This window comes from Jatropha curcas, unplaced genomic scaffold (assembly GCF_041381405.1).
Source record: "Jatropha curcas cultivar XTBG-Jc1 unplaced genomic scaffold, XTBG_Jcur_1.0 HiC_scaffold_682_pilon, whole genome shotgun sequence".
NCBI classification, from domain to species: Eukaryota; Viridiplantae; Streptophyta; class Magnoliopsida; order Malpighiales; family Euphorbiaceae; genus Jatropha; species Jatropha curcas.
In genome coordinates, this window is record NW_028322519.1 from 8,976 (window position 1) to 35,791 (window position 26,816).

Below are 26,816 nucleotides of genomic sequence, written 5' to 3' on the forward strand. Positions count from 1 at the left end.
AAAGAAAGAAAGAAAGAAAGAAGAAGAAGAAGAAGAAGAAGAAGAAGAGAGGGAGGAGGAGGCGCGGTGGCTTGTTGGTGGAGTGGAGGTGGGGCGCTGGTGAGGATGAGAAGTAGAGGTGCAGCGCTGGAGATAAAAAGAAAAGAAATAGATGTTTCTAGATGGTTTGGGTCGAACCGGTTCGATTCGGTTCGATTCGACCCAAATCTTTGATTTTCAATTGGTTTTCGGCTTTTTCAATCGGTTTTCGATTCGATTTCTCACAGTGTTCGCAATAAAATATTAAAATAAATTTCCAAGCTGTCGGTTTATTAAATTTAATTGGAAAATCTTTGAAAATAAAAATTCGGGTTGTTTCACAAAATAATAATTTATAATTTTTATTAATGAAAATTAAAAATATTTTTAACACTAAATGTGTAGTTAAATATATTCAAATTTTTAAATGGATAATTATAATTGGATTTGATACTAATTTGGGTATTAAAAATAAATTTCTAGCCGAAACGGAATTGGATATTTAATTTACAATTGAATTCAAGTTCGGCTTCTTAATTTTAGGTGGATACCTTACCCGTTCGGATCGATCCAGGTGGCATACCCACTGACTTGAATGACATGTATTTGGCATACCCACTGACTTGAATGACATGTATCATGCTGCAAAGAGACGGCGTCGTCCAATGGTTTATCATCGTCGTTTCCACTCGTCATCATCAAAAACCCAAAACCATAAACCTCACTGGACTTTGGAAGCAGAGGCTTGTATCAAATGAATTAGAAACCCAAACATTTCCTCTTCAAATCCTGCGGTGGAAAGTGACAGAACGAACATAAAGAAATTATTTTCCTTTCCTTTCTTTTCCATTCCCGTTCTTTTCATAACATGATATAAAGCAGAAGGAAATGGAATCCCTCACTTCTAAACCTCCTCTTAATTCCATTGGGTTTCCAAAACCCTTTGTTGGCAACTTTCCATACTCTCTCTCTTATCCCAAAACACTCAAATGCGCCTTTAAAACTAGAAAATTAAGCTCTCAAAATGGCTCAATTCCATTCGTAAACCGTAAAACATTCACAATTACTGCTTTTGCTAACTCGGTTTTGGCGTCTCCTAACTCAGAAGAAGAAGACCCCGAGTCGGCTAAGCTATTCGAGGTATTATGTTTATTAATCTTTTTTTTTTTTTTTCGTTTTTTAGTTCTTAAGAGTGTGAAGATGAATTTTCTTTTCTTTTTTATAGAAATTGAAACAGAAAGAGAGACAAAGAGTCAATGAATTGGAAGAGTTAGAGAGGAAGGCAGATGTGCAATTGGAGAGGCAGCTTGTAATGGCATCGAATTGGAGCAGGGCATTGTTGACTATGCGTGGAAAGTTGAAAGGAACAGAGTGGGATCCTGAAAACTCTCATAGAATTGATTTTAGTCAGTTTTGGAGGCTTCTTAATTCAAATAATGTTCAGTTTATGGAGTACTCGAATTATGGGCAGACAGTATCAGGTATGCATTTGGTTGTTATGCTGTTTGTATATTAATTTGACGATATTACTTCTTATAATTGGTCGAATAGTATAGATACACGTGGGTTTCAATTTTGGATAGAAGAACTGCATACAAATTGATATACAGCTTACAAATTGATACTTTGTCCAACTAAAATTCCTCGGATATGAAATTATGGAATTGGTTCGGAGAGATTGCCCCCCCCCCCCCCTCTCCTCTCTCTCTCTCTCTCTCTTTTTGTTTTTAGATAAGAAAAGAATTTCTATTTTCAAAATCAGTCCTTTACTCAATATTTCTAATGCTTTAGCTGTTTGAAGTCAATTATATCCTTTTTTGGCTCAGCCTTGGAGTGGAGTAATCATTTAGTTACTGTTTAGTTAGGATCGTTACTACTTTTTTTGTTATGTATAGTTCAATTGCATCTTTAAAGTCGGTTGTTATTGTTACTGGAGCAAGCCATTGGTCCGTACTTCACTTGGCTTAACCACTGAAAAGTACATTGTTGTTTTTTTTTATTTACTAATTGTTCTCTATGCTGGCAAATGTTGTAAAACTTACATAATTTTGTTTCATTGTCATCTTTTGCTGAAAGTTCTGGTCTATTTCTGCAGTGATTCTGCCATATTACAAGGATGGTAAAATGGAGGGAGCAAAAGGAAATTCTAAGAAGGAAATTATATTTCGGCGCCATGTGGTTGACCGCATGCCAATTGATGGTTGGAATGATGTTTGGCAAAAGTTACATCAGCAAATAGTAAATGTAGATGTCCTTAATGTGGATACGGTTCCTGCAGAAGTGTACAGTACTGTTGCAACTGCAGTCATTTGGTCTATGCGACTTGCTTTATCTGTTGCATTGTATATCTGGATTGATAATATGATGAGACCAATTTATGCAAGGTTAATACCTTGTGATATGGGAAAGCCCAGCCAAACAATTCAGCAACCACTCAAACGCCGTGCACTTGGTTCACTTGGCAAGAGTCGGTAAGTTGAATGTTGATTGCCTGGGGAATTGCTGTTGGATGCTTTTACTATATTTAAATGGCTGATGTCCTCTCTCTTTCTCTCTGTTTATCTAACTTTGGAATGAGAAACATTATGCTTAGTAGTTGATTGATTCTTTTAGACAGAAGACGAGCTCACATTTTTCAACTACAGAGGAGACGTCAAAAAATTATAGAGGTGTTAGAGTTGCCAATTTTCATAGAACATTGGACTCTACTTGTACTTTTAATTAGGAATGTTATCCACTGATCATATTTTTTTTTTACTTTGTTGCACTCCATAAGGGTCATACTTGCTTCTTGTCAAATCCAATGTATTTGTTTCTACATTTATTTTCTTCTTTCTTAGTCTCTCTCCCCCGGCCCAAGAAAAATGCGTAAGGCTAATTCTGTTTTTGTATAACTGATTCCAAGTTGATTGTGTTCCATTTGCCTTCTTACAAGTTACATTCTAATCTCCATTGACTTTTAGACTTGTGCTATGTTTGGCAAACAGTAATGCAATCTAATGATGATTACATCGCATCAATTTCTTTATAACATTAAAAAGAAATTCCTGCAATGTGATTACTATTACCTTGCATTACGGCTTACCAAACATAACCTTAGTAGTTCAGTATATCCAATTTTAATTGATTTTGAACTTTTGACCAGTTATATATATAGTGTTTTGGTATTCAAAATTGTTAGATGTTGCAATCGGATAGTAACTACCACTGATGATTTTTTCCATCGACAATAGTTGGAGTATTTTTACAATCACAAACATCAATGCTAATTTTGGACTGCCTTTCCACCAGGGCAAAGTTTATATCAGCAGAAGAAAGTACTGGTGTTACGTTTGATGATTTTGCTGGCCAGGAATATATAAAAAGGGAACTACAGGAGATTGTACGAATTTTGAAGAATGATGAAGAGTTTAAAGACAAGGGTATCTATTGTCCAAAAGGTGTGCTTCTTCATGGGCCTCCTGGAACTGGTAAAACTTTGCTAGCTAAAGCTATTGCTGGGGAAGCAGGACTGCCTTTTTTTGCAGCAAATGGCACAGATTTTGTAGAGGTGAGGACTAATTTTCCTTTGGAAGATCCAATAAAGAAAAATGATTACAAATAATAGTGGAAGATTAGTTGCTTCCAAAACTTTATTCAATGAAACTTCATTGAAAATTCAGTTGCTCTCATTTAAATAATATGAAGGCCATTTTTGAATATCAATAGATAAAGAAGAGTTTAAAAGAAAGATTTTCTCTTATTTCTTCCTTGATTTATGTGTTTAACATCAACCTTATACACACACACACAAGTCTAACTCTAAATAGGAAAATACAGAAAAAGGAAACTACAATGATCCCTCCTAAATAAGCTATACAATATATTTCCTGATTATACAACTCAACACTCTCCCTCAAGTTGGTCCATAGATGTTGCACATGACCAACTTGCAATCAATTATGAAATTGTTTGCTGTTAAGTTTGAGGTAGGGGCTGCACGATCATGGCAATATGTTCTGTTGACGCCTAAGGCACAAGCACAACCAAAAATGCCTTGTTAATTCGTAAATTAGTACAAGCATGAGTCCCCAACCTTACTAATTGAACTGCTTTTTTATTAAGCTTCTTTTGTCTTCTTTTTTTATGTTAACTGGTTATTTTAGTCTTTTCAGTTCATGATAATTAGAATGCTTGCTTTAGGTGCCACATGGCTATCTTGCTGATGTTTCACTGTAATTAAACGATTTTCTTCATCTCTGCTGACTCATGAATTATTCAGAATACCTAGAACTTGAAGAAACCTGCCTAACTTAAAAGGTGACTTTCTAGATGTTTGTAGGTGTGGCGGCATCTCGTGTGAAGGATCTTTTTGCCAGTGCCAGATCTTTTGCTCCTTCCATCATCTTATTGATGAAATTGATGCTATTGGCAGCAAGCGTGGGGGACCTGACATTGGCGGGGTAAGATATGTGTTTGCTTCTATCTATTAAGTTCTAGTGCAGGAAATTAAACAGTGCAAAATTGTAAATATTATGGCAATTACAAAGGTGTGTTATTCGAAAGGAGCTCTGATTCATATAAAGTCATTATGGATTCATTGGAACAAGAAGAAATAGCATAGCAAAATGCAGTCCAAAGTGGCACCATTCTAGACAGTTTCGTTGTTTAAAGTTGCATTGCTTGGTTAGTTCTTGTTTGAATCTATTAATTGCATTGCATGCTGTGACAACAATTATGTGACCAAAAGAAAATGTAGTTTGTGAATTTTAATCTTTGATCTTCATTGTAGGGTATATTATCTTTGATTTATTTAATTCTTTTGTTGTGTGGAATATGAAATGTTGATGGAGGAGCATAGTAGTTAACCTCTTGGCAACCTTATTTATATGCTGGCAACTTCATATGAACTGGGAAATTCATTTTGTAGCAGTTCCTCAGTGATGATGACAACACTGCATGCAAGTGATAACTAAGGAAAAATTAGAGAGGGTCTGAGAGGAGGATTGTGCAATCTTAGAAGGTTAGATGTTGCTTGAAAAGTGATGAAAAGGAACACAGCTGCGCTCACACTAGAGAATATAATGCCATAGGTAGTAGACTAAAGCAATGGTGACTCAAGGTGGACACAGTAATGCATGTGTGGGGCAATATTTAGAGAGAGAGTTTGAAATCACTGATGACAAAATATACTGCAAATTAAAGGTATAACAGATGCTTACATGGAGAAGGGAGTGACAACTGCCTAATAAAAATAGGAAATAGTGCCATGTGTAAATTTAGATAGGGATTAATGGAGATGTGCCATGTTCTAAGAAAAAATGGTTAACATTTAATTAATGTAGCAAGAGAGATGAACCAAGGATGAATTTTCCATAATGACACCAATTCAAGCCCATTGAAACATTGTCTAACTATAAAATTAGTTCTGGTATCCCATTAGTTATTAAAAAGATCCATTTATTATTCATGTTTTATTTTATTTGGATTTCCAAATGATTGACATTATTTTGTTGGATGAGTATTATTTTTAGCTTTACATATACAACTTTAGATAAATTTTTAGCCATCAAAATTGGTGATGCTGGATGGTAAGCTACTTTACTTGCATGGACATATGATAGTAGGCATGGCCGGTTCAAAATTTTTAAAATGTTGAACCTGAACCGGCCCTTGAACCACCGGTTCAGGTCTAGTTCCACTCTGGACCGGTTCTAGTGCTGTTCCAATGAACTGACAGTTCCGATTACGGTTTCTAGCAATATATGTTTTTTTTTTTTTTTTTTTTTTTTTTTTTAACAGATTAGTTCTAATGTTACATCTTTCTTTCATAAATATTAATATGAGTTTAAAAAATATTGATAAATTTTATTTTAAATAAATTTTGGAATGCTCATACTCATATAAGAATAAAGTTAATTCATTTACAAAATAATCAAATAAATTATCATTTATTTTGTTTAAATATTATTAATTAAATAAATTATAAGAAAATTTTAAAAAATGCTTCAAAAGAATGTAATTTTAAACTTAGTAAACAATTTAAAAGGGTAAAAAAAAAAGTTAAAAATAATATAATTTTAGACTAATATTTCTCTCTTTTTTACCATTTTACTTTAGATTTTTAACTTTTAAAGTGAAGTATATTTAAAAAAAAAAAAAATCTTAAGTAAAGTATATCATATAGTAAAATATTATTGAGACTTTTAGAGAAGTATAAAATAGGCTAAGTGATTATCATTTTGAAAATAAAATAGAAAATTTTCGGTTCGAATCGGACCGAAACCACCAAGTAATCGCTGGTTCTGGGCCGGTTTAGGTTCATATTTTACCATTCACATGAACCTTAACCAGCCCTTGAACCGCCGGTTTTGGTTTGAAATTTTGAACCACCGGTTTTGATCCAGTTCCAGTTCGTCTACAGTACGGTTCGGTTCCGGTTAGAACTAAACGGGTGGCCATGCCTACATGATAGTTAAGTTTATGCATGGAATATTATTTTTAAATACGGACCAACTATGAAAATTTAGTTGCTATAGAGCTTGAAGATGTGATTTATTGTATAGGGTGGTGCTGAGAGGGAGCAAGGCCTTCTTCAGATACTGACTGAGATGGATGGATTTAAAGAATTTACATCTCAGGTATGCTCCATCATATTTTGGTGCATTGAGGGGATTGGATTTTTTAATCAACTGCTAACCTTTGGCTTGTCAGGTGTTAATTATAGGTGCAACCAATAGACTTGACATTCTTGATCCTGCCCTCTTGAGAAGGGTCGTTTTGACAAGATTATAAGAGTTGGTTTGCCATCTAAGGATGGTAGACTAGCAATATTAAAGGTATTTTTTTTAAATGTAGCTGGTATTCAAAAATTCTAGTTCAACTTTACATTATAATCATCATTGAGATTTAACTTCTGCAGGTGCATGCTAGAAATAAATTTTTCCGTTCAGAGGAGGAAAAGCTAGCTTTACTGCAGGAAATTGCAGAGATGACAGAAGATTTTACCGGAGCTGAGCTGCAGAATATACTGTATTTACTGACTGATCAATAACCCCCTTTGATTTTCATTTGTACAAAGTGGCTAATGTTTCCTGAATTGATTATAGGAATGAAGCTGGAATTTTAACAGCCAGGAAGGATTTAGATTACATTGGACGAGAAGAACTTCTAGAGGCTTTGAAGAGGGTTAGTGCTGCCTTACCTTCCTCCCTGTATCTGTGGCACAATTTTTTTTTTCTTTTATGTGAAAATTAAAACCTTTTTTACAGTATGATTGTTTTCTCAATGCATTTAATACTTGATTATGCAGCAAAAAGGAACTTTTGAAACGGGCCAGGAAGATAGTACTGATATTCCAGAGGAATTGAAATTAAGATTGGCTTACCGAGAAGCAGCTGTTGCTGTCCTTGCGTGCTATTTTCCTGATCCCTACCACCCCTTCACAGAGGTCACTGAAAGGATACATTTGAATGCTTTGATGCTCTATTGTTTGGTTAAGTGTTGAAGTACATGCCACTCACTTGTTTAAATGTGTATTCTGCAGACAGACATAAATTCTATACATAGCCAGCCAAATATGCGCTATGCAGAAATTGCGGGCAGAGTTTTCGCAAGGAAATCAGATTACGTGAATGCTGTAGTGCGTGCATGTGCCCGTAAGTTAAATAAATCTTATTCTTACAACATAAACTTTGTTATGGATTGAGAAGAATTTGTGTTTGCATTTGATACATAATTTATCAATGAATTACTTAGGTTTATATACGAGAAATTTCTAGGCTATTTAGGACTATAAATCATTAACTAATTAGGAATACTAATTTTCCTTAACATTCCTCCTCAAGTTGGAGCATAGAATATAATCAACATGAGCCCCATGCAAAGCTTTTGCGAAAATATCAGCCAACTGGTAGCCAATTTTAGCGTAACCTGTGGTGATAAATTTTTCTTGAATATTGTCACAAGCAAAGTGACAATTGCAATCATGAAATACTGGGTTAGCAGCAATATGAAGGTGCAACTTGATTATCACACCATACTTTAGTAGGTACTGAAGACTTAAGACCAACTTCATTCAACAGTCAATGCACCCATGCTGATAGAGCAAGGAATGGGAACAGAATTTCCAAACAGAGATTTCAGAAAAATAACAGAAAAACAAATAGAATGAGAACTTGAATGGATTTCTTTTGATTGATAACTCAAGGATGAAAAATAGGCCAGTAATATCTCTGGATTAAAAAATCAAATGAAGGAAATAGCACGAAAGATGAAATAAACTTGACTAGCAATAATCAAGCAGGAACTGAAGTTTCTTTACAGATATCACAATCTGCCAAAAATATAAATATTCCCAAAAGATGTCTCACAACAAAATCCTCATGATGTTATATAGCACTGGTATCACCATTGTTGTAATAACAATGCCACCTGGAGCTCTCTCATTGCTTGAATCTCTGTGCATAAACCTCATACGCTTCTCCTTGTCTGCTGTCACAAATTTGGGCCTTATTGAATAAACTTTGAAAGGCTTGGTAGTGGTAATTGGCTGCTCATTCCTATTACATACACAGATTGTGCCATGGCTCTATACTTTGATTCTGCACTGGACCAAGAAAGCACATTTTGTTTCTTACTTCTCCATGAAACCAAATTTCCTCCAACAAAAGCACAATATCCAGTTGTAGATCTTCTATCAATTTTAGAACCTACTCAATCTGCATCTGAATAATACTCAATTTTAAAATGTTCATGATTTGAATATAACAAACCTTGTCCTGGAGCTCCGTTTAAATAGCACAAGATCTATTCTAGAGCTGTCCAATGATTTACAACACGCTGAATATGCAATATCCGGACGAGTCACTGTAAGATAGTTTAATTTACCAACCAGTCTTCTATACTTCTTAGGATCTTTAAAACAATTCACCATCCTCTTTTATGAGTTGTATATTGGGTGCTATGGGTTCACTGACTTAAGATCTAATTTTCCTGTTTCTATCAACAAGTCAAGAACATATTTTCTTTGGGACAAAAGAATATCTTTCTTGCACCTTATTATTTCAATACCCAAGAAATACTTCAACAAACCCAAATCTTTTGTCTGAAATTGGGAGTGAAGAAAGGATTTTAGGGATGCTATGCCTGTATTGTCACTATCAGTAATAACAATATCATCAACATATACTACTAAGAATTATGCCATTCTTAGAATTCCTATAGAATATTGAATGATCACATTTACTTTTCTGCATTCCAAATACTTAAACCGCTTTACTAAATCTACCTCAAAGCACGAGGACTCTGTTTTAACCCATATAATGATTTGCGAAGATGACAAACTTTCGCATACTCCCCTTGAGCAACAATCCTAGGTGGTTGCTCCATATAAACTTCCTCATGCAAATCACCTTGCAGAAAAGCATTCTTGATGTCAAGTTGATACGAAGGCCAGTTACAAGTTTCTGCTAGAGAGATAAAGATACGAATCGAAGCAATCTTTGGTAATGGAGAGGAAGTATCTGAATAATCCACACCATAAGTCTAAGCATACCTTTGGCTACAAGAAGAGAGTTGTAACGAGCTATAGAGCCATCGGGATTTAACCTTCACAACAAATACCCATTTACATCCAATAGTAGCTTTTCCAACAAGCAAAGTTATCAAATCCCAAGTACCATTGACATCCAAAGCCCCCATTTCTTCTTCCATAGCAGCTCGCCAACCAGGATATGATAATGCTTCATGAATAGTTTTAGGAAATGAAACAGAATCTAAAGACAATAAATGAGCTAGAAGAAGAATAAGAAATGTGGTCATACAAAACAAAAGAACAAATAGGATAGGTACACTTACATTTACCTTTTCTAAGAACAATAGGAAGATCAATGCTGGGATCAAGAGGATTCGGAATGGTAGGAGCTGGATCCGGTGATGAAGAGTCTGGCGTCAGGCATGAGTCGAGAGCCTCTAACCTACGAGAATAAACATGAATAATTGGAGGAGGTTAGTAGGTGCTGGTGCTAGTGTAGGTGCAGATGGAGATTTTGCAGAAGGATTGAGTGAAATAACAGGTTGAGATGCGGTATAGACCAGAAGATTCTCCTTCTCTTTTTGACTATCATACATAGGAGAGGAAGGAAAGAAAGGTGTAGACTCAAAGAAAGTGACATCAGCAAATACAAGATAACGATTAAGCGTTGAAGAAAAACACTTGTAACCCTTTTGAAGTCTAGAATATCCTAAAAAGACACATTTAAGGGATTTTGGATCAAGTTTGGTAATATGTGGACGAACATCACGAACAAAACAAGTACATCGAAAAATATGGGGATCAATAGGAAGCAGGAGTTTTGACAGTGTTAAGAACTAGTTGTAAATATAGTTCTGTTAGGAGTTAGATTCCTAATAGGTTCATAGTATCCTGTATATGTATATATATGTGTCCCTATTGATGAAAATATAACAACAATATTTTTCCACGTTGAATTACATGGTATTAGAGCCTGGGGCTTGTTAAGTTTTCTTTTTTTTTTCTCTGCTCTTTTGTGTTGAAACTACAGGCAAAGTGTTTTTTTTGGTGACTGTCAGTCTAGGTCACCCACTTAGGTTAGTGTTTTTGTCTCACCGTCACCCAAGGAAGAAGAGCAGGCCGCCGATCAACTCTCCCTCCCAATCCGGTCATCGGAATCCTCGCGAGTGGGCTTCATGCGCCACTCATATTTTTTTCGCTATTCTTCACGCGCCAGTGCGTGTGGGCACGTCCGGCCATCTCCTGTCACCGGCTCTCAGTTTCTGGCTTCGATTCTGCCAGTACAGTGCAACCCAGTGTGTTGCATCGACCCTCTTCGACTTTTGTGGTGTTTTTCATGTTGCAACTTTGCTGCCGCTTTGCTGGGTACAGTCTGAATTTGTGAATTTATATTCTGCTGCTGCCTATTTGCTATTCTTCTATCAAGTTACCAAGAATCGTAGTTTTCCTTTGCTGTGCTACATTTGTTTTTGAGCGTTTAGTCACAAATCATGACGACTACTCTATCGGAGATTTTCGAATAGAAACTTGTCATCACTGATGTGGTGTAGTTACGGAAGAAAATAACAGAACACAAACTTACTGGCTCCAATTTTCTGGCATGGAGTAAAATAGTTCGTATATATTTTCGTAGTTTGGATAAGGATGACCACTTGACCAATGATCCACATGAAGGAGATGTTAGGAAATCTGGCTTAGAGAGGATGCTCTGTTATTTTTACAGCTTTGGAATTTGATTGACAATGAGGTAATTGGTTTAATTAATCATTGTGAGTTTGTTAAGGAGTTGATGGATTATCTTGAATTTTTGTACTCGGGAAAAGGTAATCGATCTCGTATGTATGAGGTCTACAAAGGATTTTATCGGGCCGACCAGCAAGATAAGCCCCTCACAGCTTATTTCATGGAATTTAAGAAGATTTACGAGGAACTTAATGTTTTATTGCCTTTTAGCCCCGATGTTAAGGTTCAACAGACTCAGTGAGAACAAATGGCTGTAATGAGTTTTCTTGCAGGTCTTGCTCCGATTTTTGAAACTGCCAAATCACAGTTTCTTTCAGGCAATGACGTTACCACTCTTTAGGAGACTTTCGCTAGATTACTATGTACTAAAGGTTCTCATACCGCATCCCTTATGATAATAGCGCCCTTGTGAGTCGTAATCAGATAGTTACGCAGCCAAGAAACAGAGGAAGAGAAGGAAATAATTGTTGTAATGGAGCAATTTATCGGGAGGCGAGCATTCTTATTTACCTTTATTGCCATGAAAATGGTCACACTAAACGGTATTGTAAAAAACTGATAAATAAGCCGCCAAGGGCAATTATGGCCACTCAAGATTCTGCAGTTACTTCTTCTGTCAACACCATAACAATTTCTACTGCGGAGTATGCTGAGCTCTCTAGATACCATTCTTCTAAGTCTACTAATTTCTCAGTTGCTGCTGTTGCCAAATCAGGTACTCCTACTACATGTCTTATGTCTACCTCATCAGAGTGGGTCCTTGATTCTGGTTGCACAGATCATATGACTGGTAACCCTAGTCTCCTATCCTTAGTAAAAGAATCTGAACAATTTAATCGTCATGTTACTCTAGTTGATGAGTCCACATCTTCTGTCCAGTGTATTGGCACAGCCAATCCCATCCCATCTCTTCCGTTGTCTTTTGTTTTTGTTTGCCTCGTTTTTCGTTCAATATATTACCTGTTAGCAAAATTACTCATCTACTAAATTGTTGTCTTAAATTTTATCAACATCTTATGTTGATACTCAAAATGGGGATGCAGAAAGAAAAAGTCGACATCTTTTTGAGGTTGCTAGGGCACTTCTATTTCGAATGAAAGACCCTAAACATTTTTGGGCGGATGCTGTCTCTACTGCATGTTTTTTGATTAATCGCATGCCTTCTGTGCTTAATGGTGCAATTCCTTATAGTGTCTTGTTTTTGTTATGATTGTTATGATTAGCTGTTGTATTTAACTGTAATTAGCTGTCATTAGTGGTACTTAGCTGTGTTATGATTAGCTGTTGTTAGTTGTCATTAGTTGTACTTAGCCGTGTTATGATTAGCTGTTGTATTTAGCTGTAATTAGCTGTCATTAATTGTACATATGTAGTACTATTTATATCCTCAATTCTTGAGGGAATAATTAAGTTAATATTTCCTCTCATTCTTCTTCTTCATATGGTATCAGAGCCAAAGAAGGGCTGATTTTTGCTTCTGCACTTTCTGCCTCTGTATTTTCTGCATTCTCTGCACTTTCTGCCCCTGCACTTTCTGCTTCTATATTTTCTGCATTTCCTGCACTTTCTGCTTCTGCACTTTCTGCAAAGGGCTTGAATACATTCTTCTTCTTTTCTCTTTCTCTTTTCTAAGGGATTTCCAATTACCCTATTATTCTCTCTCTTCTATAGTAACTGTTCTGCTACTGAATATGGCTGAATCAGGTCTAATTAAGTCTCTTCTTCCTAATTCTACTAGTATTACTACTGTAAAACTTCAAGGCAGTAGCAATTACATTTCTTGGTTCAATTCTATTGAACTATGGTTCTTAGGCCAAGTATATGATGATCATCCTATTAAGAATGCTACTGATATCGTTGCAACCGATAGGACAGCATGGATTCGAATTGATGCTCAGTTGTGTAGCCTATTATGGCATACTCTTGATCCCAAATTACTTCCTCTTTTTCAGTCCTGTAAAACCTATTGTAAGGTCTGGACAAAAGCCAAAACATTGTTTACCAATGATATACAACGAATTTACAATGTTGTCTCTAATATTGTCCATTTGCAGCAAAATCAAATGGATATGGCTAGTTACATTGGGCAAGTTGAGACATTGAAAGATGAGTTTGTTTCCATTATGCCTTTCACAGAGAATATTGCTGAACAAGAAAAACAAAGAGACATGTTTTTTATGGTCTTGGCTCTAATCGGCCTTCGACCCGATCTTAGCTCTGTTCGAGATCAAATTTTGACTAGTTCCTTTGTTCTTACCTTAGAAGATATCTCTGCTCGACTTCTTCGTATTTCCACCACTTCAGCTGCACCTCCTAACATTGAAGCTTCTACTTTTGCCATCTAGAATAGTAATCAAAAATAGAAAGGTAATAGGTATAAGTATAAGGTTCACTGCACTTATTGTGATAAACCAGGACATACTCGTGAAACCTGTTGGAAATTACATGGTAAACCGTCTCAGAATCAATCTACTGGTACTAGACGACCTGCAGCTCATATGGTTCAGAGTAATGGAGCTGGAATTCTTCCTTTGCCTAGTACATCAAGCAACTGCATCACTCTGACAGGATTAGAATATGAAGAATATGCCCAATTCCAGGCAGCCAAACAACAAGCTCAACAACAGTCATCTAGTCTACAACACTCTAGCACTTTAGTTGCTTGTTTGTCTCAGTCCTCAATTGGTACTCCTTGGATACTTGATTCCGGCGCTTCTGATCACATTTCTGGTAATGAAACATTGTTCTCTACTCTCATTCCTACTCTAGACTCATCCACAGTCACCTTAGCTAATGGTTCAGAAACTATAGTTAAAGGCATTGAGACCGTTCAACTTATTCCATCAATAACTTTACAATCTGTCTTATACACCCCTGGCTGTCCTTATAATTTAATTTCCGTTAGCAAAATCACCGAACTGCTTGATTGCATTGTCTTTTTTATAGCTAACTATGGTGTTGTGCAGGATCGGCGTACGGGGAAAACGATTGGAATAGGATATAAGTCACATGGCTTGTATTACATATGCCCTCTGAAAGCCACTATTACATTAGCTTCTACTGCTTCCGCTAAGCTTCTACACAATCGTTTTGGTCATCCTAGTCTTCTTAAACTTAAACATTTAGTTCCTAGCTTATCTTCATTAAGTGTTTTGGAATGTGAATCTTGTCAACTTGGAAAACAATCTTGTGTTTTATTTCCTAAGATTGTCAATAATAAAGCTTTGGCTATGTTTGATATTGTTCATTCAGACATTTGGGGTCCTAGTCGTGTTCTTTCTTTGGCAGCTATCTATCAATGGCCTCTTCATCAACTTGACATCAAAAATGCTTTCTTGCATGGGGAATTGACCGAGGAAGTATATATGGAGCAACCTCCTGGTTTTGTTGCTCAGGGGGAGTCTAGTTTGGTATGTCGACTACGTCGATATCTCTATGGCTTGAAACAATCTCCACGTGCATGGTTTGGAAGATTTAGTGCTGTTGTCCAGAAATTTGGCATGCATCGAAGTGACGTTGATCATTCAGTCTTCTATCGGCATGGAAATCATGGGAAATGTACTTATCTAGTTGTTTATGTTGATGATATTGTCATAACTGGCAATGATCATGAAGGGATTTCTCAACTAAAGCAGCATTTATTCAACAACTTTCAAACTAAAGATTTGGGAAAGCTAAAATATTTTCTTGGGATTGAGGTAGCACAGTCCAAGATTGGAGTTGCAATCTCACAAAGAAAGTATGCTCTTGATATATTAGAAGAAACAGGTATGATGGGTTGCAAACCTGTGGATACTCCTATGGGTCCCAATGTAAAACTTATTCCAGGACAGGGGGAGACATTTAAAGATCCTGGCAAATATCGGAGGCTTGTTGGAAAATTAAACTATCTTACTATTATGCTACCGGATATTTCTTTTGCCGTGAGTGTGGTTAGTCAATTTCTTCAATCTCCATGTGATAGTCATTGGGGTGCTGTTGTTCGCATTCTGAGATATATCAAAGGCACTCCTGGGCAAGGTCTGTTATATGAGAACAAGGGTCATTCACAAGTGGTTGGCTATTTAGATACAGATTGGGCAGGTTCTCCCTCTGACAGATGGTCCACTTCTGGTTATTGTATCATGATTGGAGGAAATTTGATATCATGGAAAAGTAAAAAGCAGGATGTTGTGGCTAGGTCAAGCGCAGAAGCAGAGTATCGAGCCATGGCATTAGCCACTTGTGAACTTGTTTGGCTCAAGCAACTTCTTCAAGAGTTGAAGTGTGGAGAAATAAAACAGATGACACTGATATGGGACAATCAAGTAGCACTCCATATTGCCTCAAATCTAATGTTTCATGAAAGAACGAAACATATTGAGATCGATTGTCATTTCATCAGACAAAAGATTGAGTCAGGATGCATATCTACTTCCTTTGTCAGTTCGAACGATCAATTGGCAGATGTACTGACCAAATCTTTACGAGGACCTCGAATTGAATACATTTGTGGCAAGCTAGGAACATACAACATGTATGCTCCAGCTTGAGGGGGAGTGTTATGATTGTTATGATTAGCTGTTGTATTTAGCTGTAATTAGCTGTCATTAGTTGTACTTAGCTGTGTTATGATTAGCTGTTGTTAGTTGTCATTAGTTGTACTTAGCGGTGTTATGATTAGCTGTTGTATATAGCTGTAATTAGCTGTCATTAATTGTACATATGTAGTACTATTTATATCCTCAATTCTTGAGGGAATAATTAAGTTAATATTTCCTCTCATTCTTCTTCTTCACAGTTTCCTTCTAAACTTCTATTCCCTATTGAACTTCGTATTTTTGGTTGTACTTGTTTTGTTCGTGATATTCGTCCTTAGGTTTCCAAATTAGATCCAAAATCCCTTCGTTGTGTTTTCCTTGGGTATTCTCGGCATCCAAAGGGGTATCCTTGTTTCTCTCCCGATCTTGATCGTTATCTTATTTCTGTAAATGTCTCATTTTTCGAGACTACTTCATTTTTTCCTTCTCCTATATATTAGAGTGAGGGGGAGGATGATGAGCTTTTAGTCTACGCTATCCAGCAATTTCCTAGCTCTCCTGCTCCTGTTCCTGTTCCTGAACTTGCACTGCTCCTGCTACAGCGTCTCCTCCTCCTATTCGCCCTCTTGCACCAGCATCGTCCCGTCCTCATTTTGAACAGGTTTATTCCAAGAGATCATGAACTCTTGACGCACTTTCCCACCTACCACTTCAACAGAAGATCCGGTTCCCTCCACTCAACCTGAGCCTGTGCCATCCACTCCTCAGTCAGACCTTGACATTCCCATTGCTTTTCGAAAAGGCAAACGCAAGTGTACCTATCCTATTTCTTCGTTTGTTAGTTATGATCATCTTTCTTCTTCATCTCGTTGTTTTGTAAGTAACCTAGACTCTGTCTCTATCCCTAAAACTATTGTCCAAGCTTTGTCCCATCCTGGTTGGTGTGTAGCAATGAAAGAGATGGCTGCTTTAGATACTAATGGTACTTGGGATCTTGTGCCTCTCCCGGAAGGTAAGAAAGCTATTGGTTGTAAATGAGTTTTCACAGTTAAAATGAATCCTGATGGGTCTGTTGCTCGTCTCAAGGCTCGATTAGTTGCTAAGGGCTATTCTCAGATTTATGGTCTTGATTACTCTAATACTTTTTCTCCTGTAGCCAAATTGTCTTCTGTTTGTTTGTTTATTTCTTTAGCAGCTACTTTTGACTGACCTTTACATCAACTGGATGTTAAGAATGTCTTTCTTCATGGAGATCTTCAGGAGGAAGTTTACATGAGCAACCGCCAGGCTTTGTTGCTCAAGAGGAGTTGGGTAAAGTGTGTAAATTTCGAAAATCTCTTTATGACCTAAAATAGAATCCTCGAGCTTGGTTTGGTAGATTTTGCAATGTGGTACACCAATTTGGCATGCAGAAGAGTACTTCTGATCATTCTGTATTTTTCAGAAGTACAAAGACTGGTTGGATTCTACTTGTGGTTTATGCTGATGACATTGTTATTACAGGGAGTGATTCAGCAGGCATTACATCACTCAAGTCATTCCTCCAGACTCAGTTCTAGACAAAAGACTTAGGATTGTTGAAGTATTTTTTGGGTATTGAAGTGTCTAGGTATAAGAGAGGCATCTTCTTATCTCAAAGGAAGTATGTCCTTGACTTACTGAAGGAAACTGGAAACTTGGGTGCCAAGCCATGCAGTGCTCCAATGACTCCTAATTTTCAACTTTCAATTGGTGGTGAGCTATTTGATGATCCTGAGATGCATAGAAGATTGGTGGGCAAACTAAATTATCTTCCGGTAACACGTCAAGATATTGCTTACTCTGGGAGCATCTTAAGCAAGTTTATGTCTTCTCCTATTGTTATCCATTGGGAAGCTTTAGGACAAATTTTGTGCTCCTTGAAAGGTAATCCAGGTCGTGGCCTCCTTTACAGTAATCATGGGCATTTGGACATTGAGTGTTTTTCAGATGCGGATTGGGCAGGTTCGAAGGTTGATAGAAGATCAACTTCTGGATATTGTGTCTTTGTGGGTGGAAACTTGATATCGTGGAGGAGCAAGAAACAAAATGTAGTCTCACAATCGAGTGTTGAATCAGAATATCGAGCTATGGCACAATCTGCTTGTGAAATAATTTGGATTTATCAGTTGTTAGTGGAAATTGGCTTCAAGTCGTCCTTGCCTGCAAATTTATGGTCTGATAATCAAGTTGCTCTTCACATTGCATCAAATCTAGTATTTCATGAATGAACAAAACATATTCGAGATTGATTGTCATTTCATTCGTGAAAAGATACAATATGGTGTTATCTCTACAGGGCAGGTTAAAACAAGTGAACAGTTAAGAGATATCTTTACAAAAGCTCTAAATGGACCTCGGGTTAACTATCTTTGTAACAAGTTGGGTACTAGTTGTAAATAGAGCTATGTTAGGAGTTAGATTCCTAATAGGTTTATAGTATCCTGTATACGTATATATACGTGTCCCTATTGATGAAAATATAACAACAATATTTTTTCCACGTTGAATTATAGACAGAAAAAGGGTAGCATAAGGAATATCGCCTTGAAGAACGGATCAAGGCATATGATTAATTAAAAAACAAGCAGTGGGCACAACATCAACCTAAAAAGGTTTAGGAACTTTCATTTGAAAAGAAGTGCTCGAGCTGCCTCAAGGAGGTGATGGTTTTTTCTTTCGGCAACCCCAATTTGAGGTGTATCAACATGAGGATTGTTGTAGAATGCTATTTTATGGAATAAGTTACATCAGTGGTCACTTAATTTTATACTCAGTTTTATTTAGGTTATAAAATTTTATTTGTCATTTTTTAATCACTCAACTTTAGTTTTTGTTTCAACAAGAGGTCACTTACCAAAAATGACAAATTAAAGTTAGGTGACCTTATAAAATTAAATGTGAATTTAGGTGACCATTATTGTAATTTACCTACCATTTTATGTCATAACTTTGAAACATTTCTGAAAAGTATTCTTTAGTATTGTCGTTGCGTAATGTTTGTATAGAAACATTAAATTATGTTCTTATTTCAGCACAAAAGGCACAAAAGATAGAAAATAGTTCGGATCAACTTTTCATTATGTATAACCAAGTAACTCGAGAATAATCATCGACAAAAGAAGGTCAATGATTACCTGTCATATGATTTGTGCATGACAAAAGTTAATGGGACAAAAGTTACAGGTCAATGATTACCGGTCATATGATTTGTACATGCATAATCATTGACCTGTTTCGATGAGGATTCTACAAGACATCAAGTAGGTTTATTTGAATTAGCAATGGTAGAAACAAAGGAATTGGTAAACTTTAAGGATGCTTGATATTAAGAAAACTTTCAAATTCTCCTGCAGAACTTGTAATCGATTGCCCAGATGGTGAAGCAATGGTAGGATCCTGAATGTCTACATTTGCCTTTGGATGTGGCAGAGGTTTATTTTGGAGTTTCCAACAAGTGCGCCTTGATTGAGTTAATGACAATAATAGCAAACTACTCCATTAGGACCCCAATTAGTAGCTATAACATTACGAGCAATAGATCCTCCTCTGTTTGCAGAATTATAGTTGCTTCCCCTATTTCCTTGCCTTCCACGACTTACAAGAGCATTATTAGTGGCAGAATATGAAGAATGAGAGGTTGAGAGTACTCTGGTGAATGTTTTTGCAAAGAAGAAATATCAATACTAGAAAGAAATTGTGATCTCGCAGTGTCAAACTCTGGAGGTAAACCAACAAGAAAAACTCATAATATCCATCTGTTCACGTTGAGCTTGTTACACTTTTATATCAGTACTAAAGGGCAATAGGACATTAAGCTCCTCATGTATTTGCTTGAGATCTAAAAAATAGGCAGTACGAGGTCTATCTTGCTTTTCTAAGCGATAAAATGCTTTGCAACCATCATAGATTCTAGAGATATTGCCTTTCCCAGAATATAAAACATCCAAATAATCTATGAGTTCATTAACAAATTCCCAATGATTGATTAGGCTAATTACCTCATTGTCAATAGAATTTCATATTTGCAACGACACCAAGCATCTCCTCTCAACCAATTATGTCCGCATCATCAGTTGGTGAATCACTACTAAGGTGATCATCTTTAATAATGCTTCGCAAATTAATTCGAATAGTCTTGCTCCAATCCAAATAATTAGAGTCATTAAGTTTGTTTTCTGTGATCTTAGTCATTACTGGAACCGCATCAGTGATAACAGCCTTTTGATTGGGAGTTCCCATGATGTTTAAATAAAAGCACTCTCAAATTGAAATGACCATAGGAACAAAAATTGATATAAACAAGAAGAAATCACCGAGAAAAAAAATTACTCAAAGGAACAGAATTGCAGCAACGATAGCAACTGAAACCATCAGAAGTACCTAAGAAACATGTGCGACTCACTGGGTTGCACATAAAAAAAAAAGAAACAAGCCAAACACAAGAACTCAACAAACAAAGCATCACTCTATAAAATACTTAAAACAAGGAACCTGAAGTTGACGTTAACAGGTCAATGCACCAGTCAATAGTGCCGCATAAGGGGAGTCGATGTCAGAGAAGAGAACCGGTGATGAAAAGACTGGTCTGATACGATATTATGAATTGAGAAGAATTTGTGTTTGCACTTGTTACATAGGTTTATATACAAGAACTTTCTAGGCTATTCAGGACTATAAATGATTAACTAATTAGGAATAATAATTTTCCTTAACGATCTTCAAGTCTTTAATCTCATTTAGATTCTATTTTGTCTGTTACTCTATTATTTTGAGATTCAGTTTAGGAATATTTATCCTACCACAGATAGGTAGATATTTGGACAATTTTTTTGGTACAAGCCTTATATTATCGGGTCATTATCATGCAATTTTCCTCATGTCTAAATGTATGTTTTTTTTTTTTTTTTTGGTGGACTAGTGTTGTCCTAAATGGTTCTGATGCTGTTATTTTGTTTCATGTCTGCCTCTGTCCAAGAATATTTAGAGGCCAAGAGTAAGAATTGTTAATTGAAAGATGCATTCCATGAAGGGAAGAGTGTTTAGATAATTGATTGTTGAAACGTATTTTCTTCAAGGCCTCGAGTTTTTAAGTCTGATTTTGTTAGTTCTGAGGGATGCTAGCAAGCATCTACTTATTTTCCATTTCTGTGAAATTCTTTTGGAAGTTTCAATTGTAGGACAATTTATCATTTGAACTGGTAGGAGCAGTGACTGAACTACAAAGAATAGTTAAATCCTCATTGATTAATTATTGATATCAAGTGTTATTTAATTTCTATTGAATAAAATTGACTAGAACTGCCACAACTACAAAGGGGAAAGGAAAAATAATGCAGACAACTAAAGTAACAGGAAAAAAAATGTCTTATATCTACTTCATCTTTGAGGTGTCCTCTTATGACAAAACCTGTGGGTGGGAATTCTGCATGTGAATGTTATTTGGTTGTCTTTTCTAACCACTGAACATGGTTTTATGTAAAAACCACTATTTTATGTAAATATTCTACCATTAACACTGGAGTTGACGCATTCAAAATGTGTGTTTTTTTTCTTCTTTTTCCATCCGTCAATAATCCTCTTCCCTCTTTTTTCTTTTGTTCTCAAAGTTTATCATTTTGATATATTTTGATTGTTGCACACAGATAGATTTAAATGATTTTTAGAATTCGTATTGAATTTTAGAATCCAATTGGATTCTCGTTTCACAAATACAATTTTTCTCTCACCTTCTCTCGTCATGTTCTAGATTGATTTAATATGGTTCTGTGATTGCTTTATTATGTAGCTAGAGTAATTGAGGAGGAGATGTTTGGGGTAAACAATTTGTCTTGGATCTCTGCAAAAGCAACATTAGAAGCTTCACGTCTTGCAGAGCTTTTGATTCTTCAGACTGGAATGACAGCATTTGGGAAAGCATTCTACAGGAATCATAGTGATCTTGTGCCTAATGTACAATTCTTAGATCTAATTATTAAATCTGTTAAAATCTCTGTATACATCCTGAGGAACAGCTTTAACATATTGCATTTATAATTTGAATACAGCTCGCAGCAAAACTTGAAGCACTTCGGGATGAATACATGCGTTATGCTGTTGAAAAATGTTCCTCTGTACTGAGAGAATACCATTCAGCTGTGGAGACAATTACTGGTGAAGTTGCAATTTATAAATTATAATTTGACTTGAAGGAGCCAGTTGTACGGATAAAATGCTTATATTTCTTGCCTTATGCCCTTAATTTGTGCAGACATTTTAATTGAGAAGGGAGAGATAAAAGCTGCAGAAATTTGGGATATATACAAAAGAGCTCCCCGAATACCTCAAGTAAGTTCTCGTGCTCAGCAGTGAATAATAATTGTCCTGGTACCAATGCACATTTTCATTAGTAACTTCTCGTGCTTAGCAGTGAATAATAATTGTCCTGGTACCGATGCACATTTTCATTAGTAACATTTACATTTTCATTTTATTCTTATAGTGCCGGGGGATAAATGATAGTGTTAGAATATATTAGAATCTTGTACTTATTAGAATATATTAGGCTGAGATTGTGCATATATTAGGTTGACATCCAACTATAATTAGGAGATATTTTTCATTTTTTAGGATTGATACTTTGTACTATTTACATCCTATCTAATACGAGGAATTAATCAAGTTGACTGCTTGTTTCAAATGTCTCTTCTCCTTTTCTTTTCACATGGTATCAGAGCTTAAGTAGGCCTGACAATATCTTCTCTTCTTTTCTTCCCTGATTTGCTTCTTTCTTCAACACTGTTACACAAAACATACTGTTACTAAACCCACCAATTTCTGAAAAAGCTAGCTCTCACCAACCTCTAGATTGCTTCAGCAGCTGTTGACGAACCCCAAACACAGAATTCCCGCGCCGGAATGATCGCCATTGACCACCATGCATCGCCCTAACTATTCGGACTCTGATCAGCACACCAGTGCGTGAGTTCACTTTCTACGACCTTTCCTATCGAACAAACTTCCAGTAAGGTCGCCTGCTTCCGGCAATCATTCCTACCACCTTCACACTCCTCAGATCACCTACCTTCTCCTATCAAGGCACAAACTGTACAACATTTTTACCCAGAGAATATTCAAGGAAAACACAACAAAGGGATTTTGGATCCAATTTGGTAACCTATGGACGAATATCACGCACAAGATAAGTACAACCAAAAATACGAGGTTCAATGGGGGAAACAAAGTTAGAGAGAAGTAAGACACTAAATGGAAGTTCACTATTGAGCGCAGAAGAAGGCATACAATTGATAAAAAAACAAGTAGAGACAGCATTGACCCAAAAATGTTTAGGTGCCTTCATTTGGAATAGAAGTGCCCTGGCAACCTCAAGAAGATGTCAGTTTTTTCTTTCTGCAACCCCATTCTAAGGAGTATCAACACAAGAGGTTTGATGAAGAATACCATTATGTGACATATATGATTGAAAAAAACTAGATAAATATTCTTTAGCATTATCACTTTGCAATATGCGAACAAAGATATTAAATTGAGTTTTAATCTCACCACAAAAAGAACCGGAGATAGAAAATCTCAGAACGAGTTTTCATTACATATAACCAAGTAACACGAGAATAATTATTCATAGAAGTCAAAATATCGAAACCTAGTTTGTGAAGTAACACGACACGAACCCCAAACATCTGAATGAACTAACTCAAAAGGGGATGAAGCCCGTTTATTGACTCGAGGAACTAAAGGTAAACGATGATGTTGGGAAAATTGACAAGACTCATATTCTAGAACCGATAAAGACTAAAATTGTGGACACAATTTCTTTAAAATAGGCAATGAAGGATGACCCAGACGATAATGAACTTCAAGAGAAGATAGAGCATTATCACAAGTCAAACATAATGAAACCTGTTAATCTAGAAGATAAAGGCCACCAAACTCACGTCCTCTATGAATAATCCGCTTCGTCAAAAGATCCTAAAACACATATTAAGTAGGGTAAAACTTTACACAACAGTTTAGTATACGAGTAATTTTGCTAATAGAAAGTAGATTGAACGAAAAACGAGACAAACATAATACAAAAGACAAAGAAAGATATAGAGTGGGATTAGCAGAGCCAATACCCTTAGCAGAAGAGCTGGACCCATCAGCTAGAGTAACATGATGATTAAATTTATTAGGTTCTTTTAATCAGGATAAGAGATTAGGGTTGCCTGTTATGTGATCTGTGCAACCAGACTCAATGACTCATTCTGAGGTAAATATAAGACAAACATTAGGTGTACCTGAATTGGCAATAGCAGCGACAGAGGGATCAACAAACTTAGAAAATCAGTATCTAGAGAGCTCAGCATACTCCGCAGTAGATATAGTCAGTGTTGTCAGAAGAACCAACTGCAGAATCTTGAGTGGCCACATTTGCCCTTGGCGGTCTATTTATCGGTTTCTTGCAATACCAATATTGTGACCAGATTCATGGCGATAGTGGCAAATAATAATACTTGCCTTCCGATTAATTGCTCCATTACTACAGTTATTTCGTCCCCTTCCTCTGTTTCCTGGCTGCTCGGTTACATGATTACGGCTCACAAGAGCATTATTTACAGAAGGTGAAGGGGTATGAGATCCTTCAGTATGCAGCACTCTAATGAAAGTCTCTTGAAGAAAGGTAATATCATTGCTAGAAAGAACCTATGATTTGGCAGGTTGAAAAGCTGGAGAAAGTCCTGCAAGGAAACTTATGACAGCCATTTGCTCTCGCTGGGTCTGTTGAACTTTGACATCAATGCTGAAGGGCAATAGAATATTGAGTTCCTCATAAATCCTTTTAAATTCCATGAAATAGGTTGTAAGAGGCTTCTCTTGCTGATCAACTTAACAAAATCCTTTGCAAACTTCGTACATACGTGACAAATTCCATAAAAATTCAAGATACTCCATTAGCTCCTTAGCAATTTCACAGTGATTGATCAAGCCAACCACTTCACTGTCAATAGAATTTTGGATTTGTAGAAATAACCGCGCATCTTCCCTTAACCAACTCTGTCTCGTATTATCAGTCGCTGGATCATTAGTTAGGTGATCATCTTTGTTCACACTTCTCAAGTAAATTCCACTTGTTTTACTCTAATCCAAATAATTAATCCCATTAAGTTTATGTTCAGTGATTTTGGTCATTGCTGGGACTATCTCAGCAACGGCAGCTTTATTGTCAGTGGTCATACTTAAAATTGAATGCTCAACACAAGAGGCAAGGCACAAAACAGTAATCATAACGTGAAGAATCAACACAAACGGAAGCAAAAGTAACCATAACTTGAAGAATCAACACAAACAAAAGCAGAGGCAAAAATAGCGTAACCCAAAACAGAAAAGCTGAGAAGCCCCTACCGGAACTTCGCCAGATCAGAAAGGTCAGTACCGGAATAGACTACTAACACCAAATTGACGTTGGAGAACCAAGCCCGGTCGCCAGAAACCACCAGTGAGACAAAGGCAGAATCTTCTTAGGGCACGTGAGAGCCACTCACCGGTCGTCAGGCCACCAGAATTGGTGGAACGGCCTATCAGTAGCCTTGCTACCTTCCTTGGGTGGCGGTGAGGCAAGAATCATAGTCTAGGTAGGTATCCTTGACTGACAGTACCAAAACCAAAAAGCAAAGCAAGCTTCTTACTGGGAAGCTTCACAGACAAAAACTAACGAGCCGAAGGCTATGACACCATGTAATTAATTGAGGAAATTGTTGTTGTGGTTCTATTTCATCAATGAGGGAGACAATATATATGCACAAGATGTTTCAAACTATTTAGGAATCTAACTTCTAGATTACTTAGGAATAAATCTCTAAGAGCATGCTATATACAAATAGGACTCGAACTTTTCTTGACAATACTATTTCTACCTTAACTAATATGAGGAATGAATCAAGCTGATTGCTTGTTTCAAATATCTCTTCTCCTTTTCTTTTCACAGATAGCAGTTTCTGACATTTATGATCAGCTTTTTTATTCTACCTGCTTTAAGACAAAAGGCCAAATGCTATACTGTGGCCTTTTAGTGTCTTGCTATGATTGATTGCTCATAGTGAGGTGCTACTAGCTCTAGCAAAGGCTCCCGATGTTGTAGTTTTCTGAACAGGAATATATAAGTTAAGGTTTATGAGAGGTCTCCCTCCTTACTTGGCCACATATGAATTTCATTGACCAATTGCACACAATTGCTATGTTGAAAAATACTGATGGTTTGGAGGATTTATTGCTGAAAGTTGTCATGATTGAAATGAACTTGATTGTTTACTGTTCAGTCTGCTGTTAACCCTGTTGATGAATATGGAGCCTTAATTTATGCTGGAAGATGGGGGATCCATGGGGTTTCACTTCCTGGAAGGGTTACATTTGCACCGGGAAATGTTGGGTTTTCAACCTTTGGTGCTCCCCGCTCCATGGAGGTAATAGAAATGCAATCTGTGAATTTTCCTATGCTACCCAACTTTTTATGTTAATGATGCCGACTTTTATTTTTTGGTTACTTTTCCAATGGCTTGATGACAGACTCAAATTATCAGTGATGAAACTTGGAAGCTTATAGATGGCATTTGGGATAAAAGGGTTCAGGAAATAAAAGCTGAAGCATCAATGCAGATCGAGGAAGACAATGAAAAGCCAGAACTTTTGATGGCCAGCCATTTCCTTTGAAGATGAATGTTCTCTCTTCATGGCTTGAATGCAAGTCAATGTCTCTGTCCACCTGCAATGTATGCAATTCCATCTTAAACCTAATTTATTTTTGGTTTCTCTGGGGTTGGTGGCATATGAGAAATGCAAGTGTAGCTGCTGCTCAAAATAATCCTCTCTTAGAATAGGTTGTTCCACTTTGCAACCTAGTGAGAGGCAGAGAACCAATTCTTTGCTTTTTCTTTTGGGTAATGTAGTACCTATAAAGATGATATAGCAACAATGATGTAGCAAAAATAATCCTGACCTAATTAGTTATAGATTTGACAACAGAA

At 36.5% G+C, this 26,816-nt stretch overlaps 1 pseudogene across 1 annotated transcript; it reads left to right on the forward strand.

Moving 5' to 3' along the window:
* Window positions 1-798: 798 nt before the first annotated feature.
* On the forward strand, window positions 799-26,816 carry LOC149491758 (putative inactive ATP-dependent zinc metalloprotease FTSHI 4, chloroplastic; annotated as a pseudogene). The gene is made up of 16 exons (XR_016319289.1): window positions 799-1,158; window positions 1,244-1,499; window positions 2,114-2,489; window positions 3,310-3,568; window positions 4,330-4,460; window positions 6,564-6,638; window positions 6,712-6,836; window positions 6,920-7,029; window positions 7,107-7,185; window positions 7,310-7,447; window positions 7,544-7,655; window positions 21,602-21,765; window positions 21,861-21,966; window positions 22,064-22,140; window positions 26,112-26,255; window positions 26,359-26,816. The product of XR_016319289.1 is annotated as a putative inactive ATP-dependent zinc metalloprotease FTSHI 4, chloroplastic (transcript).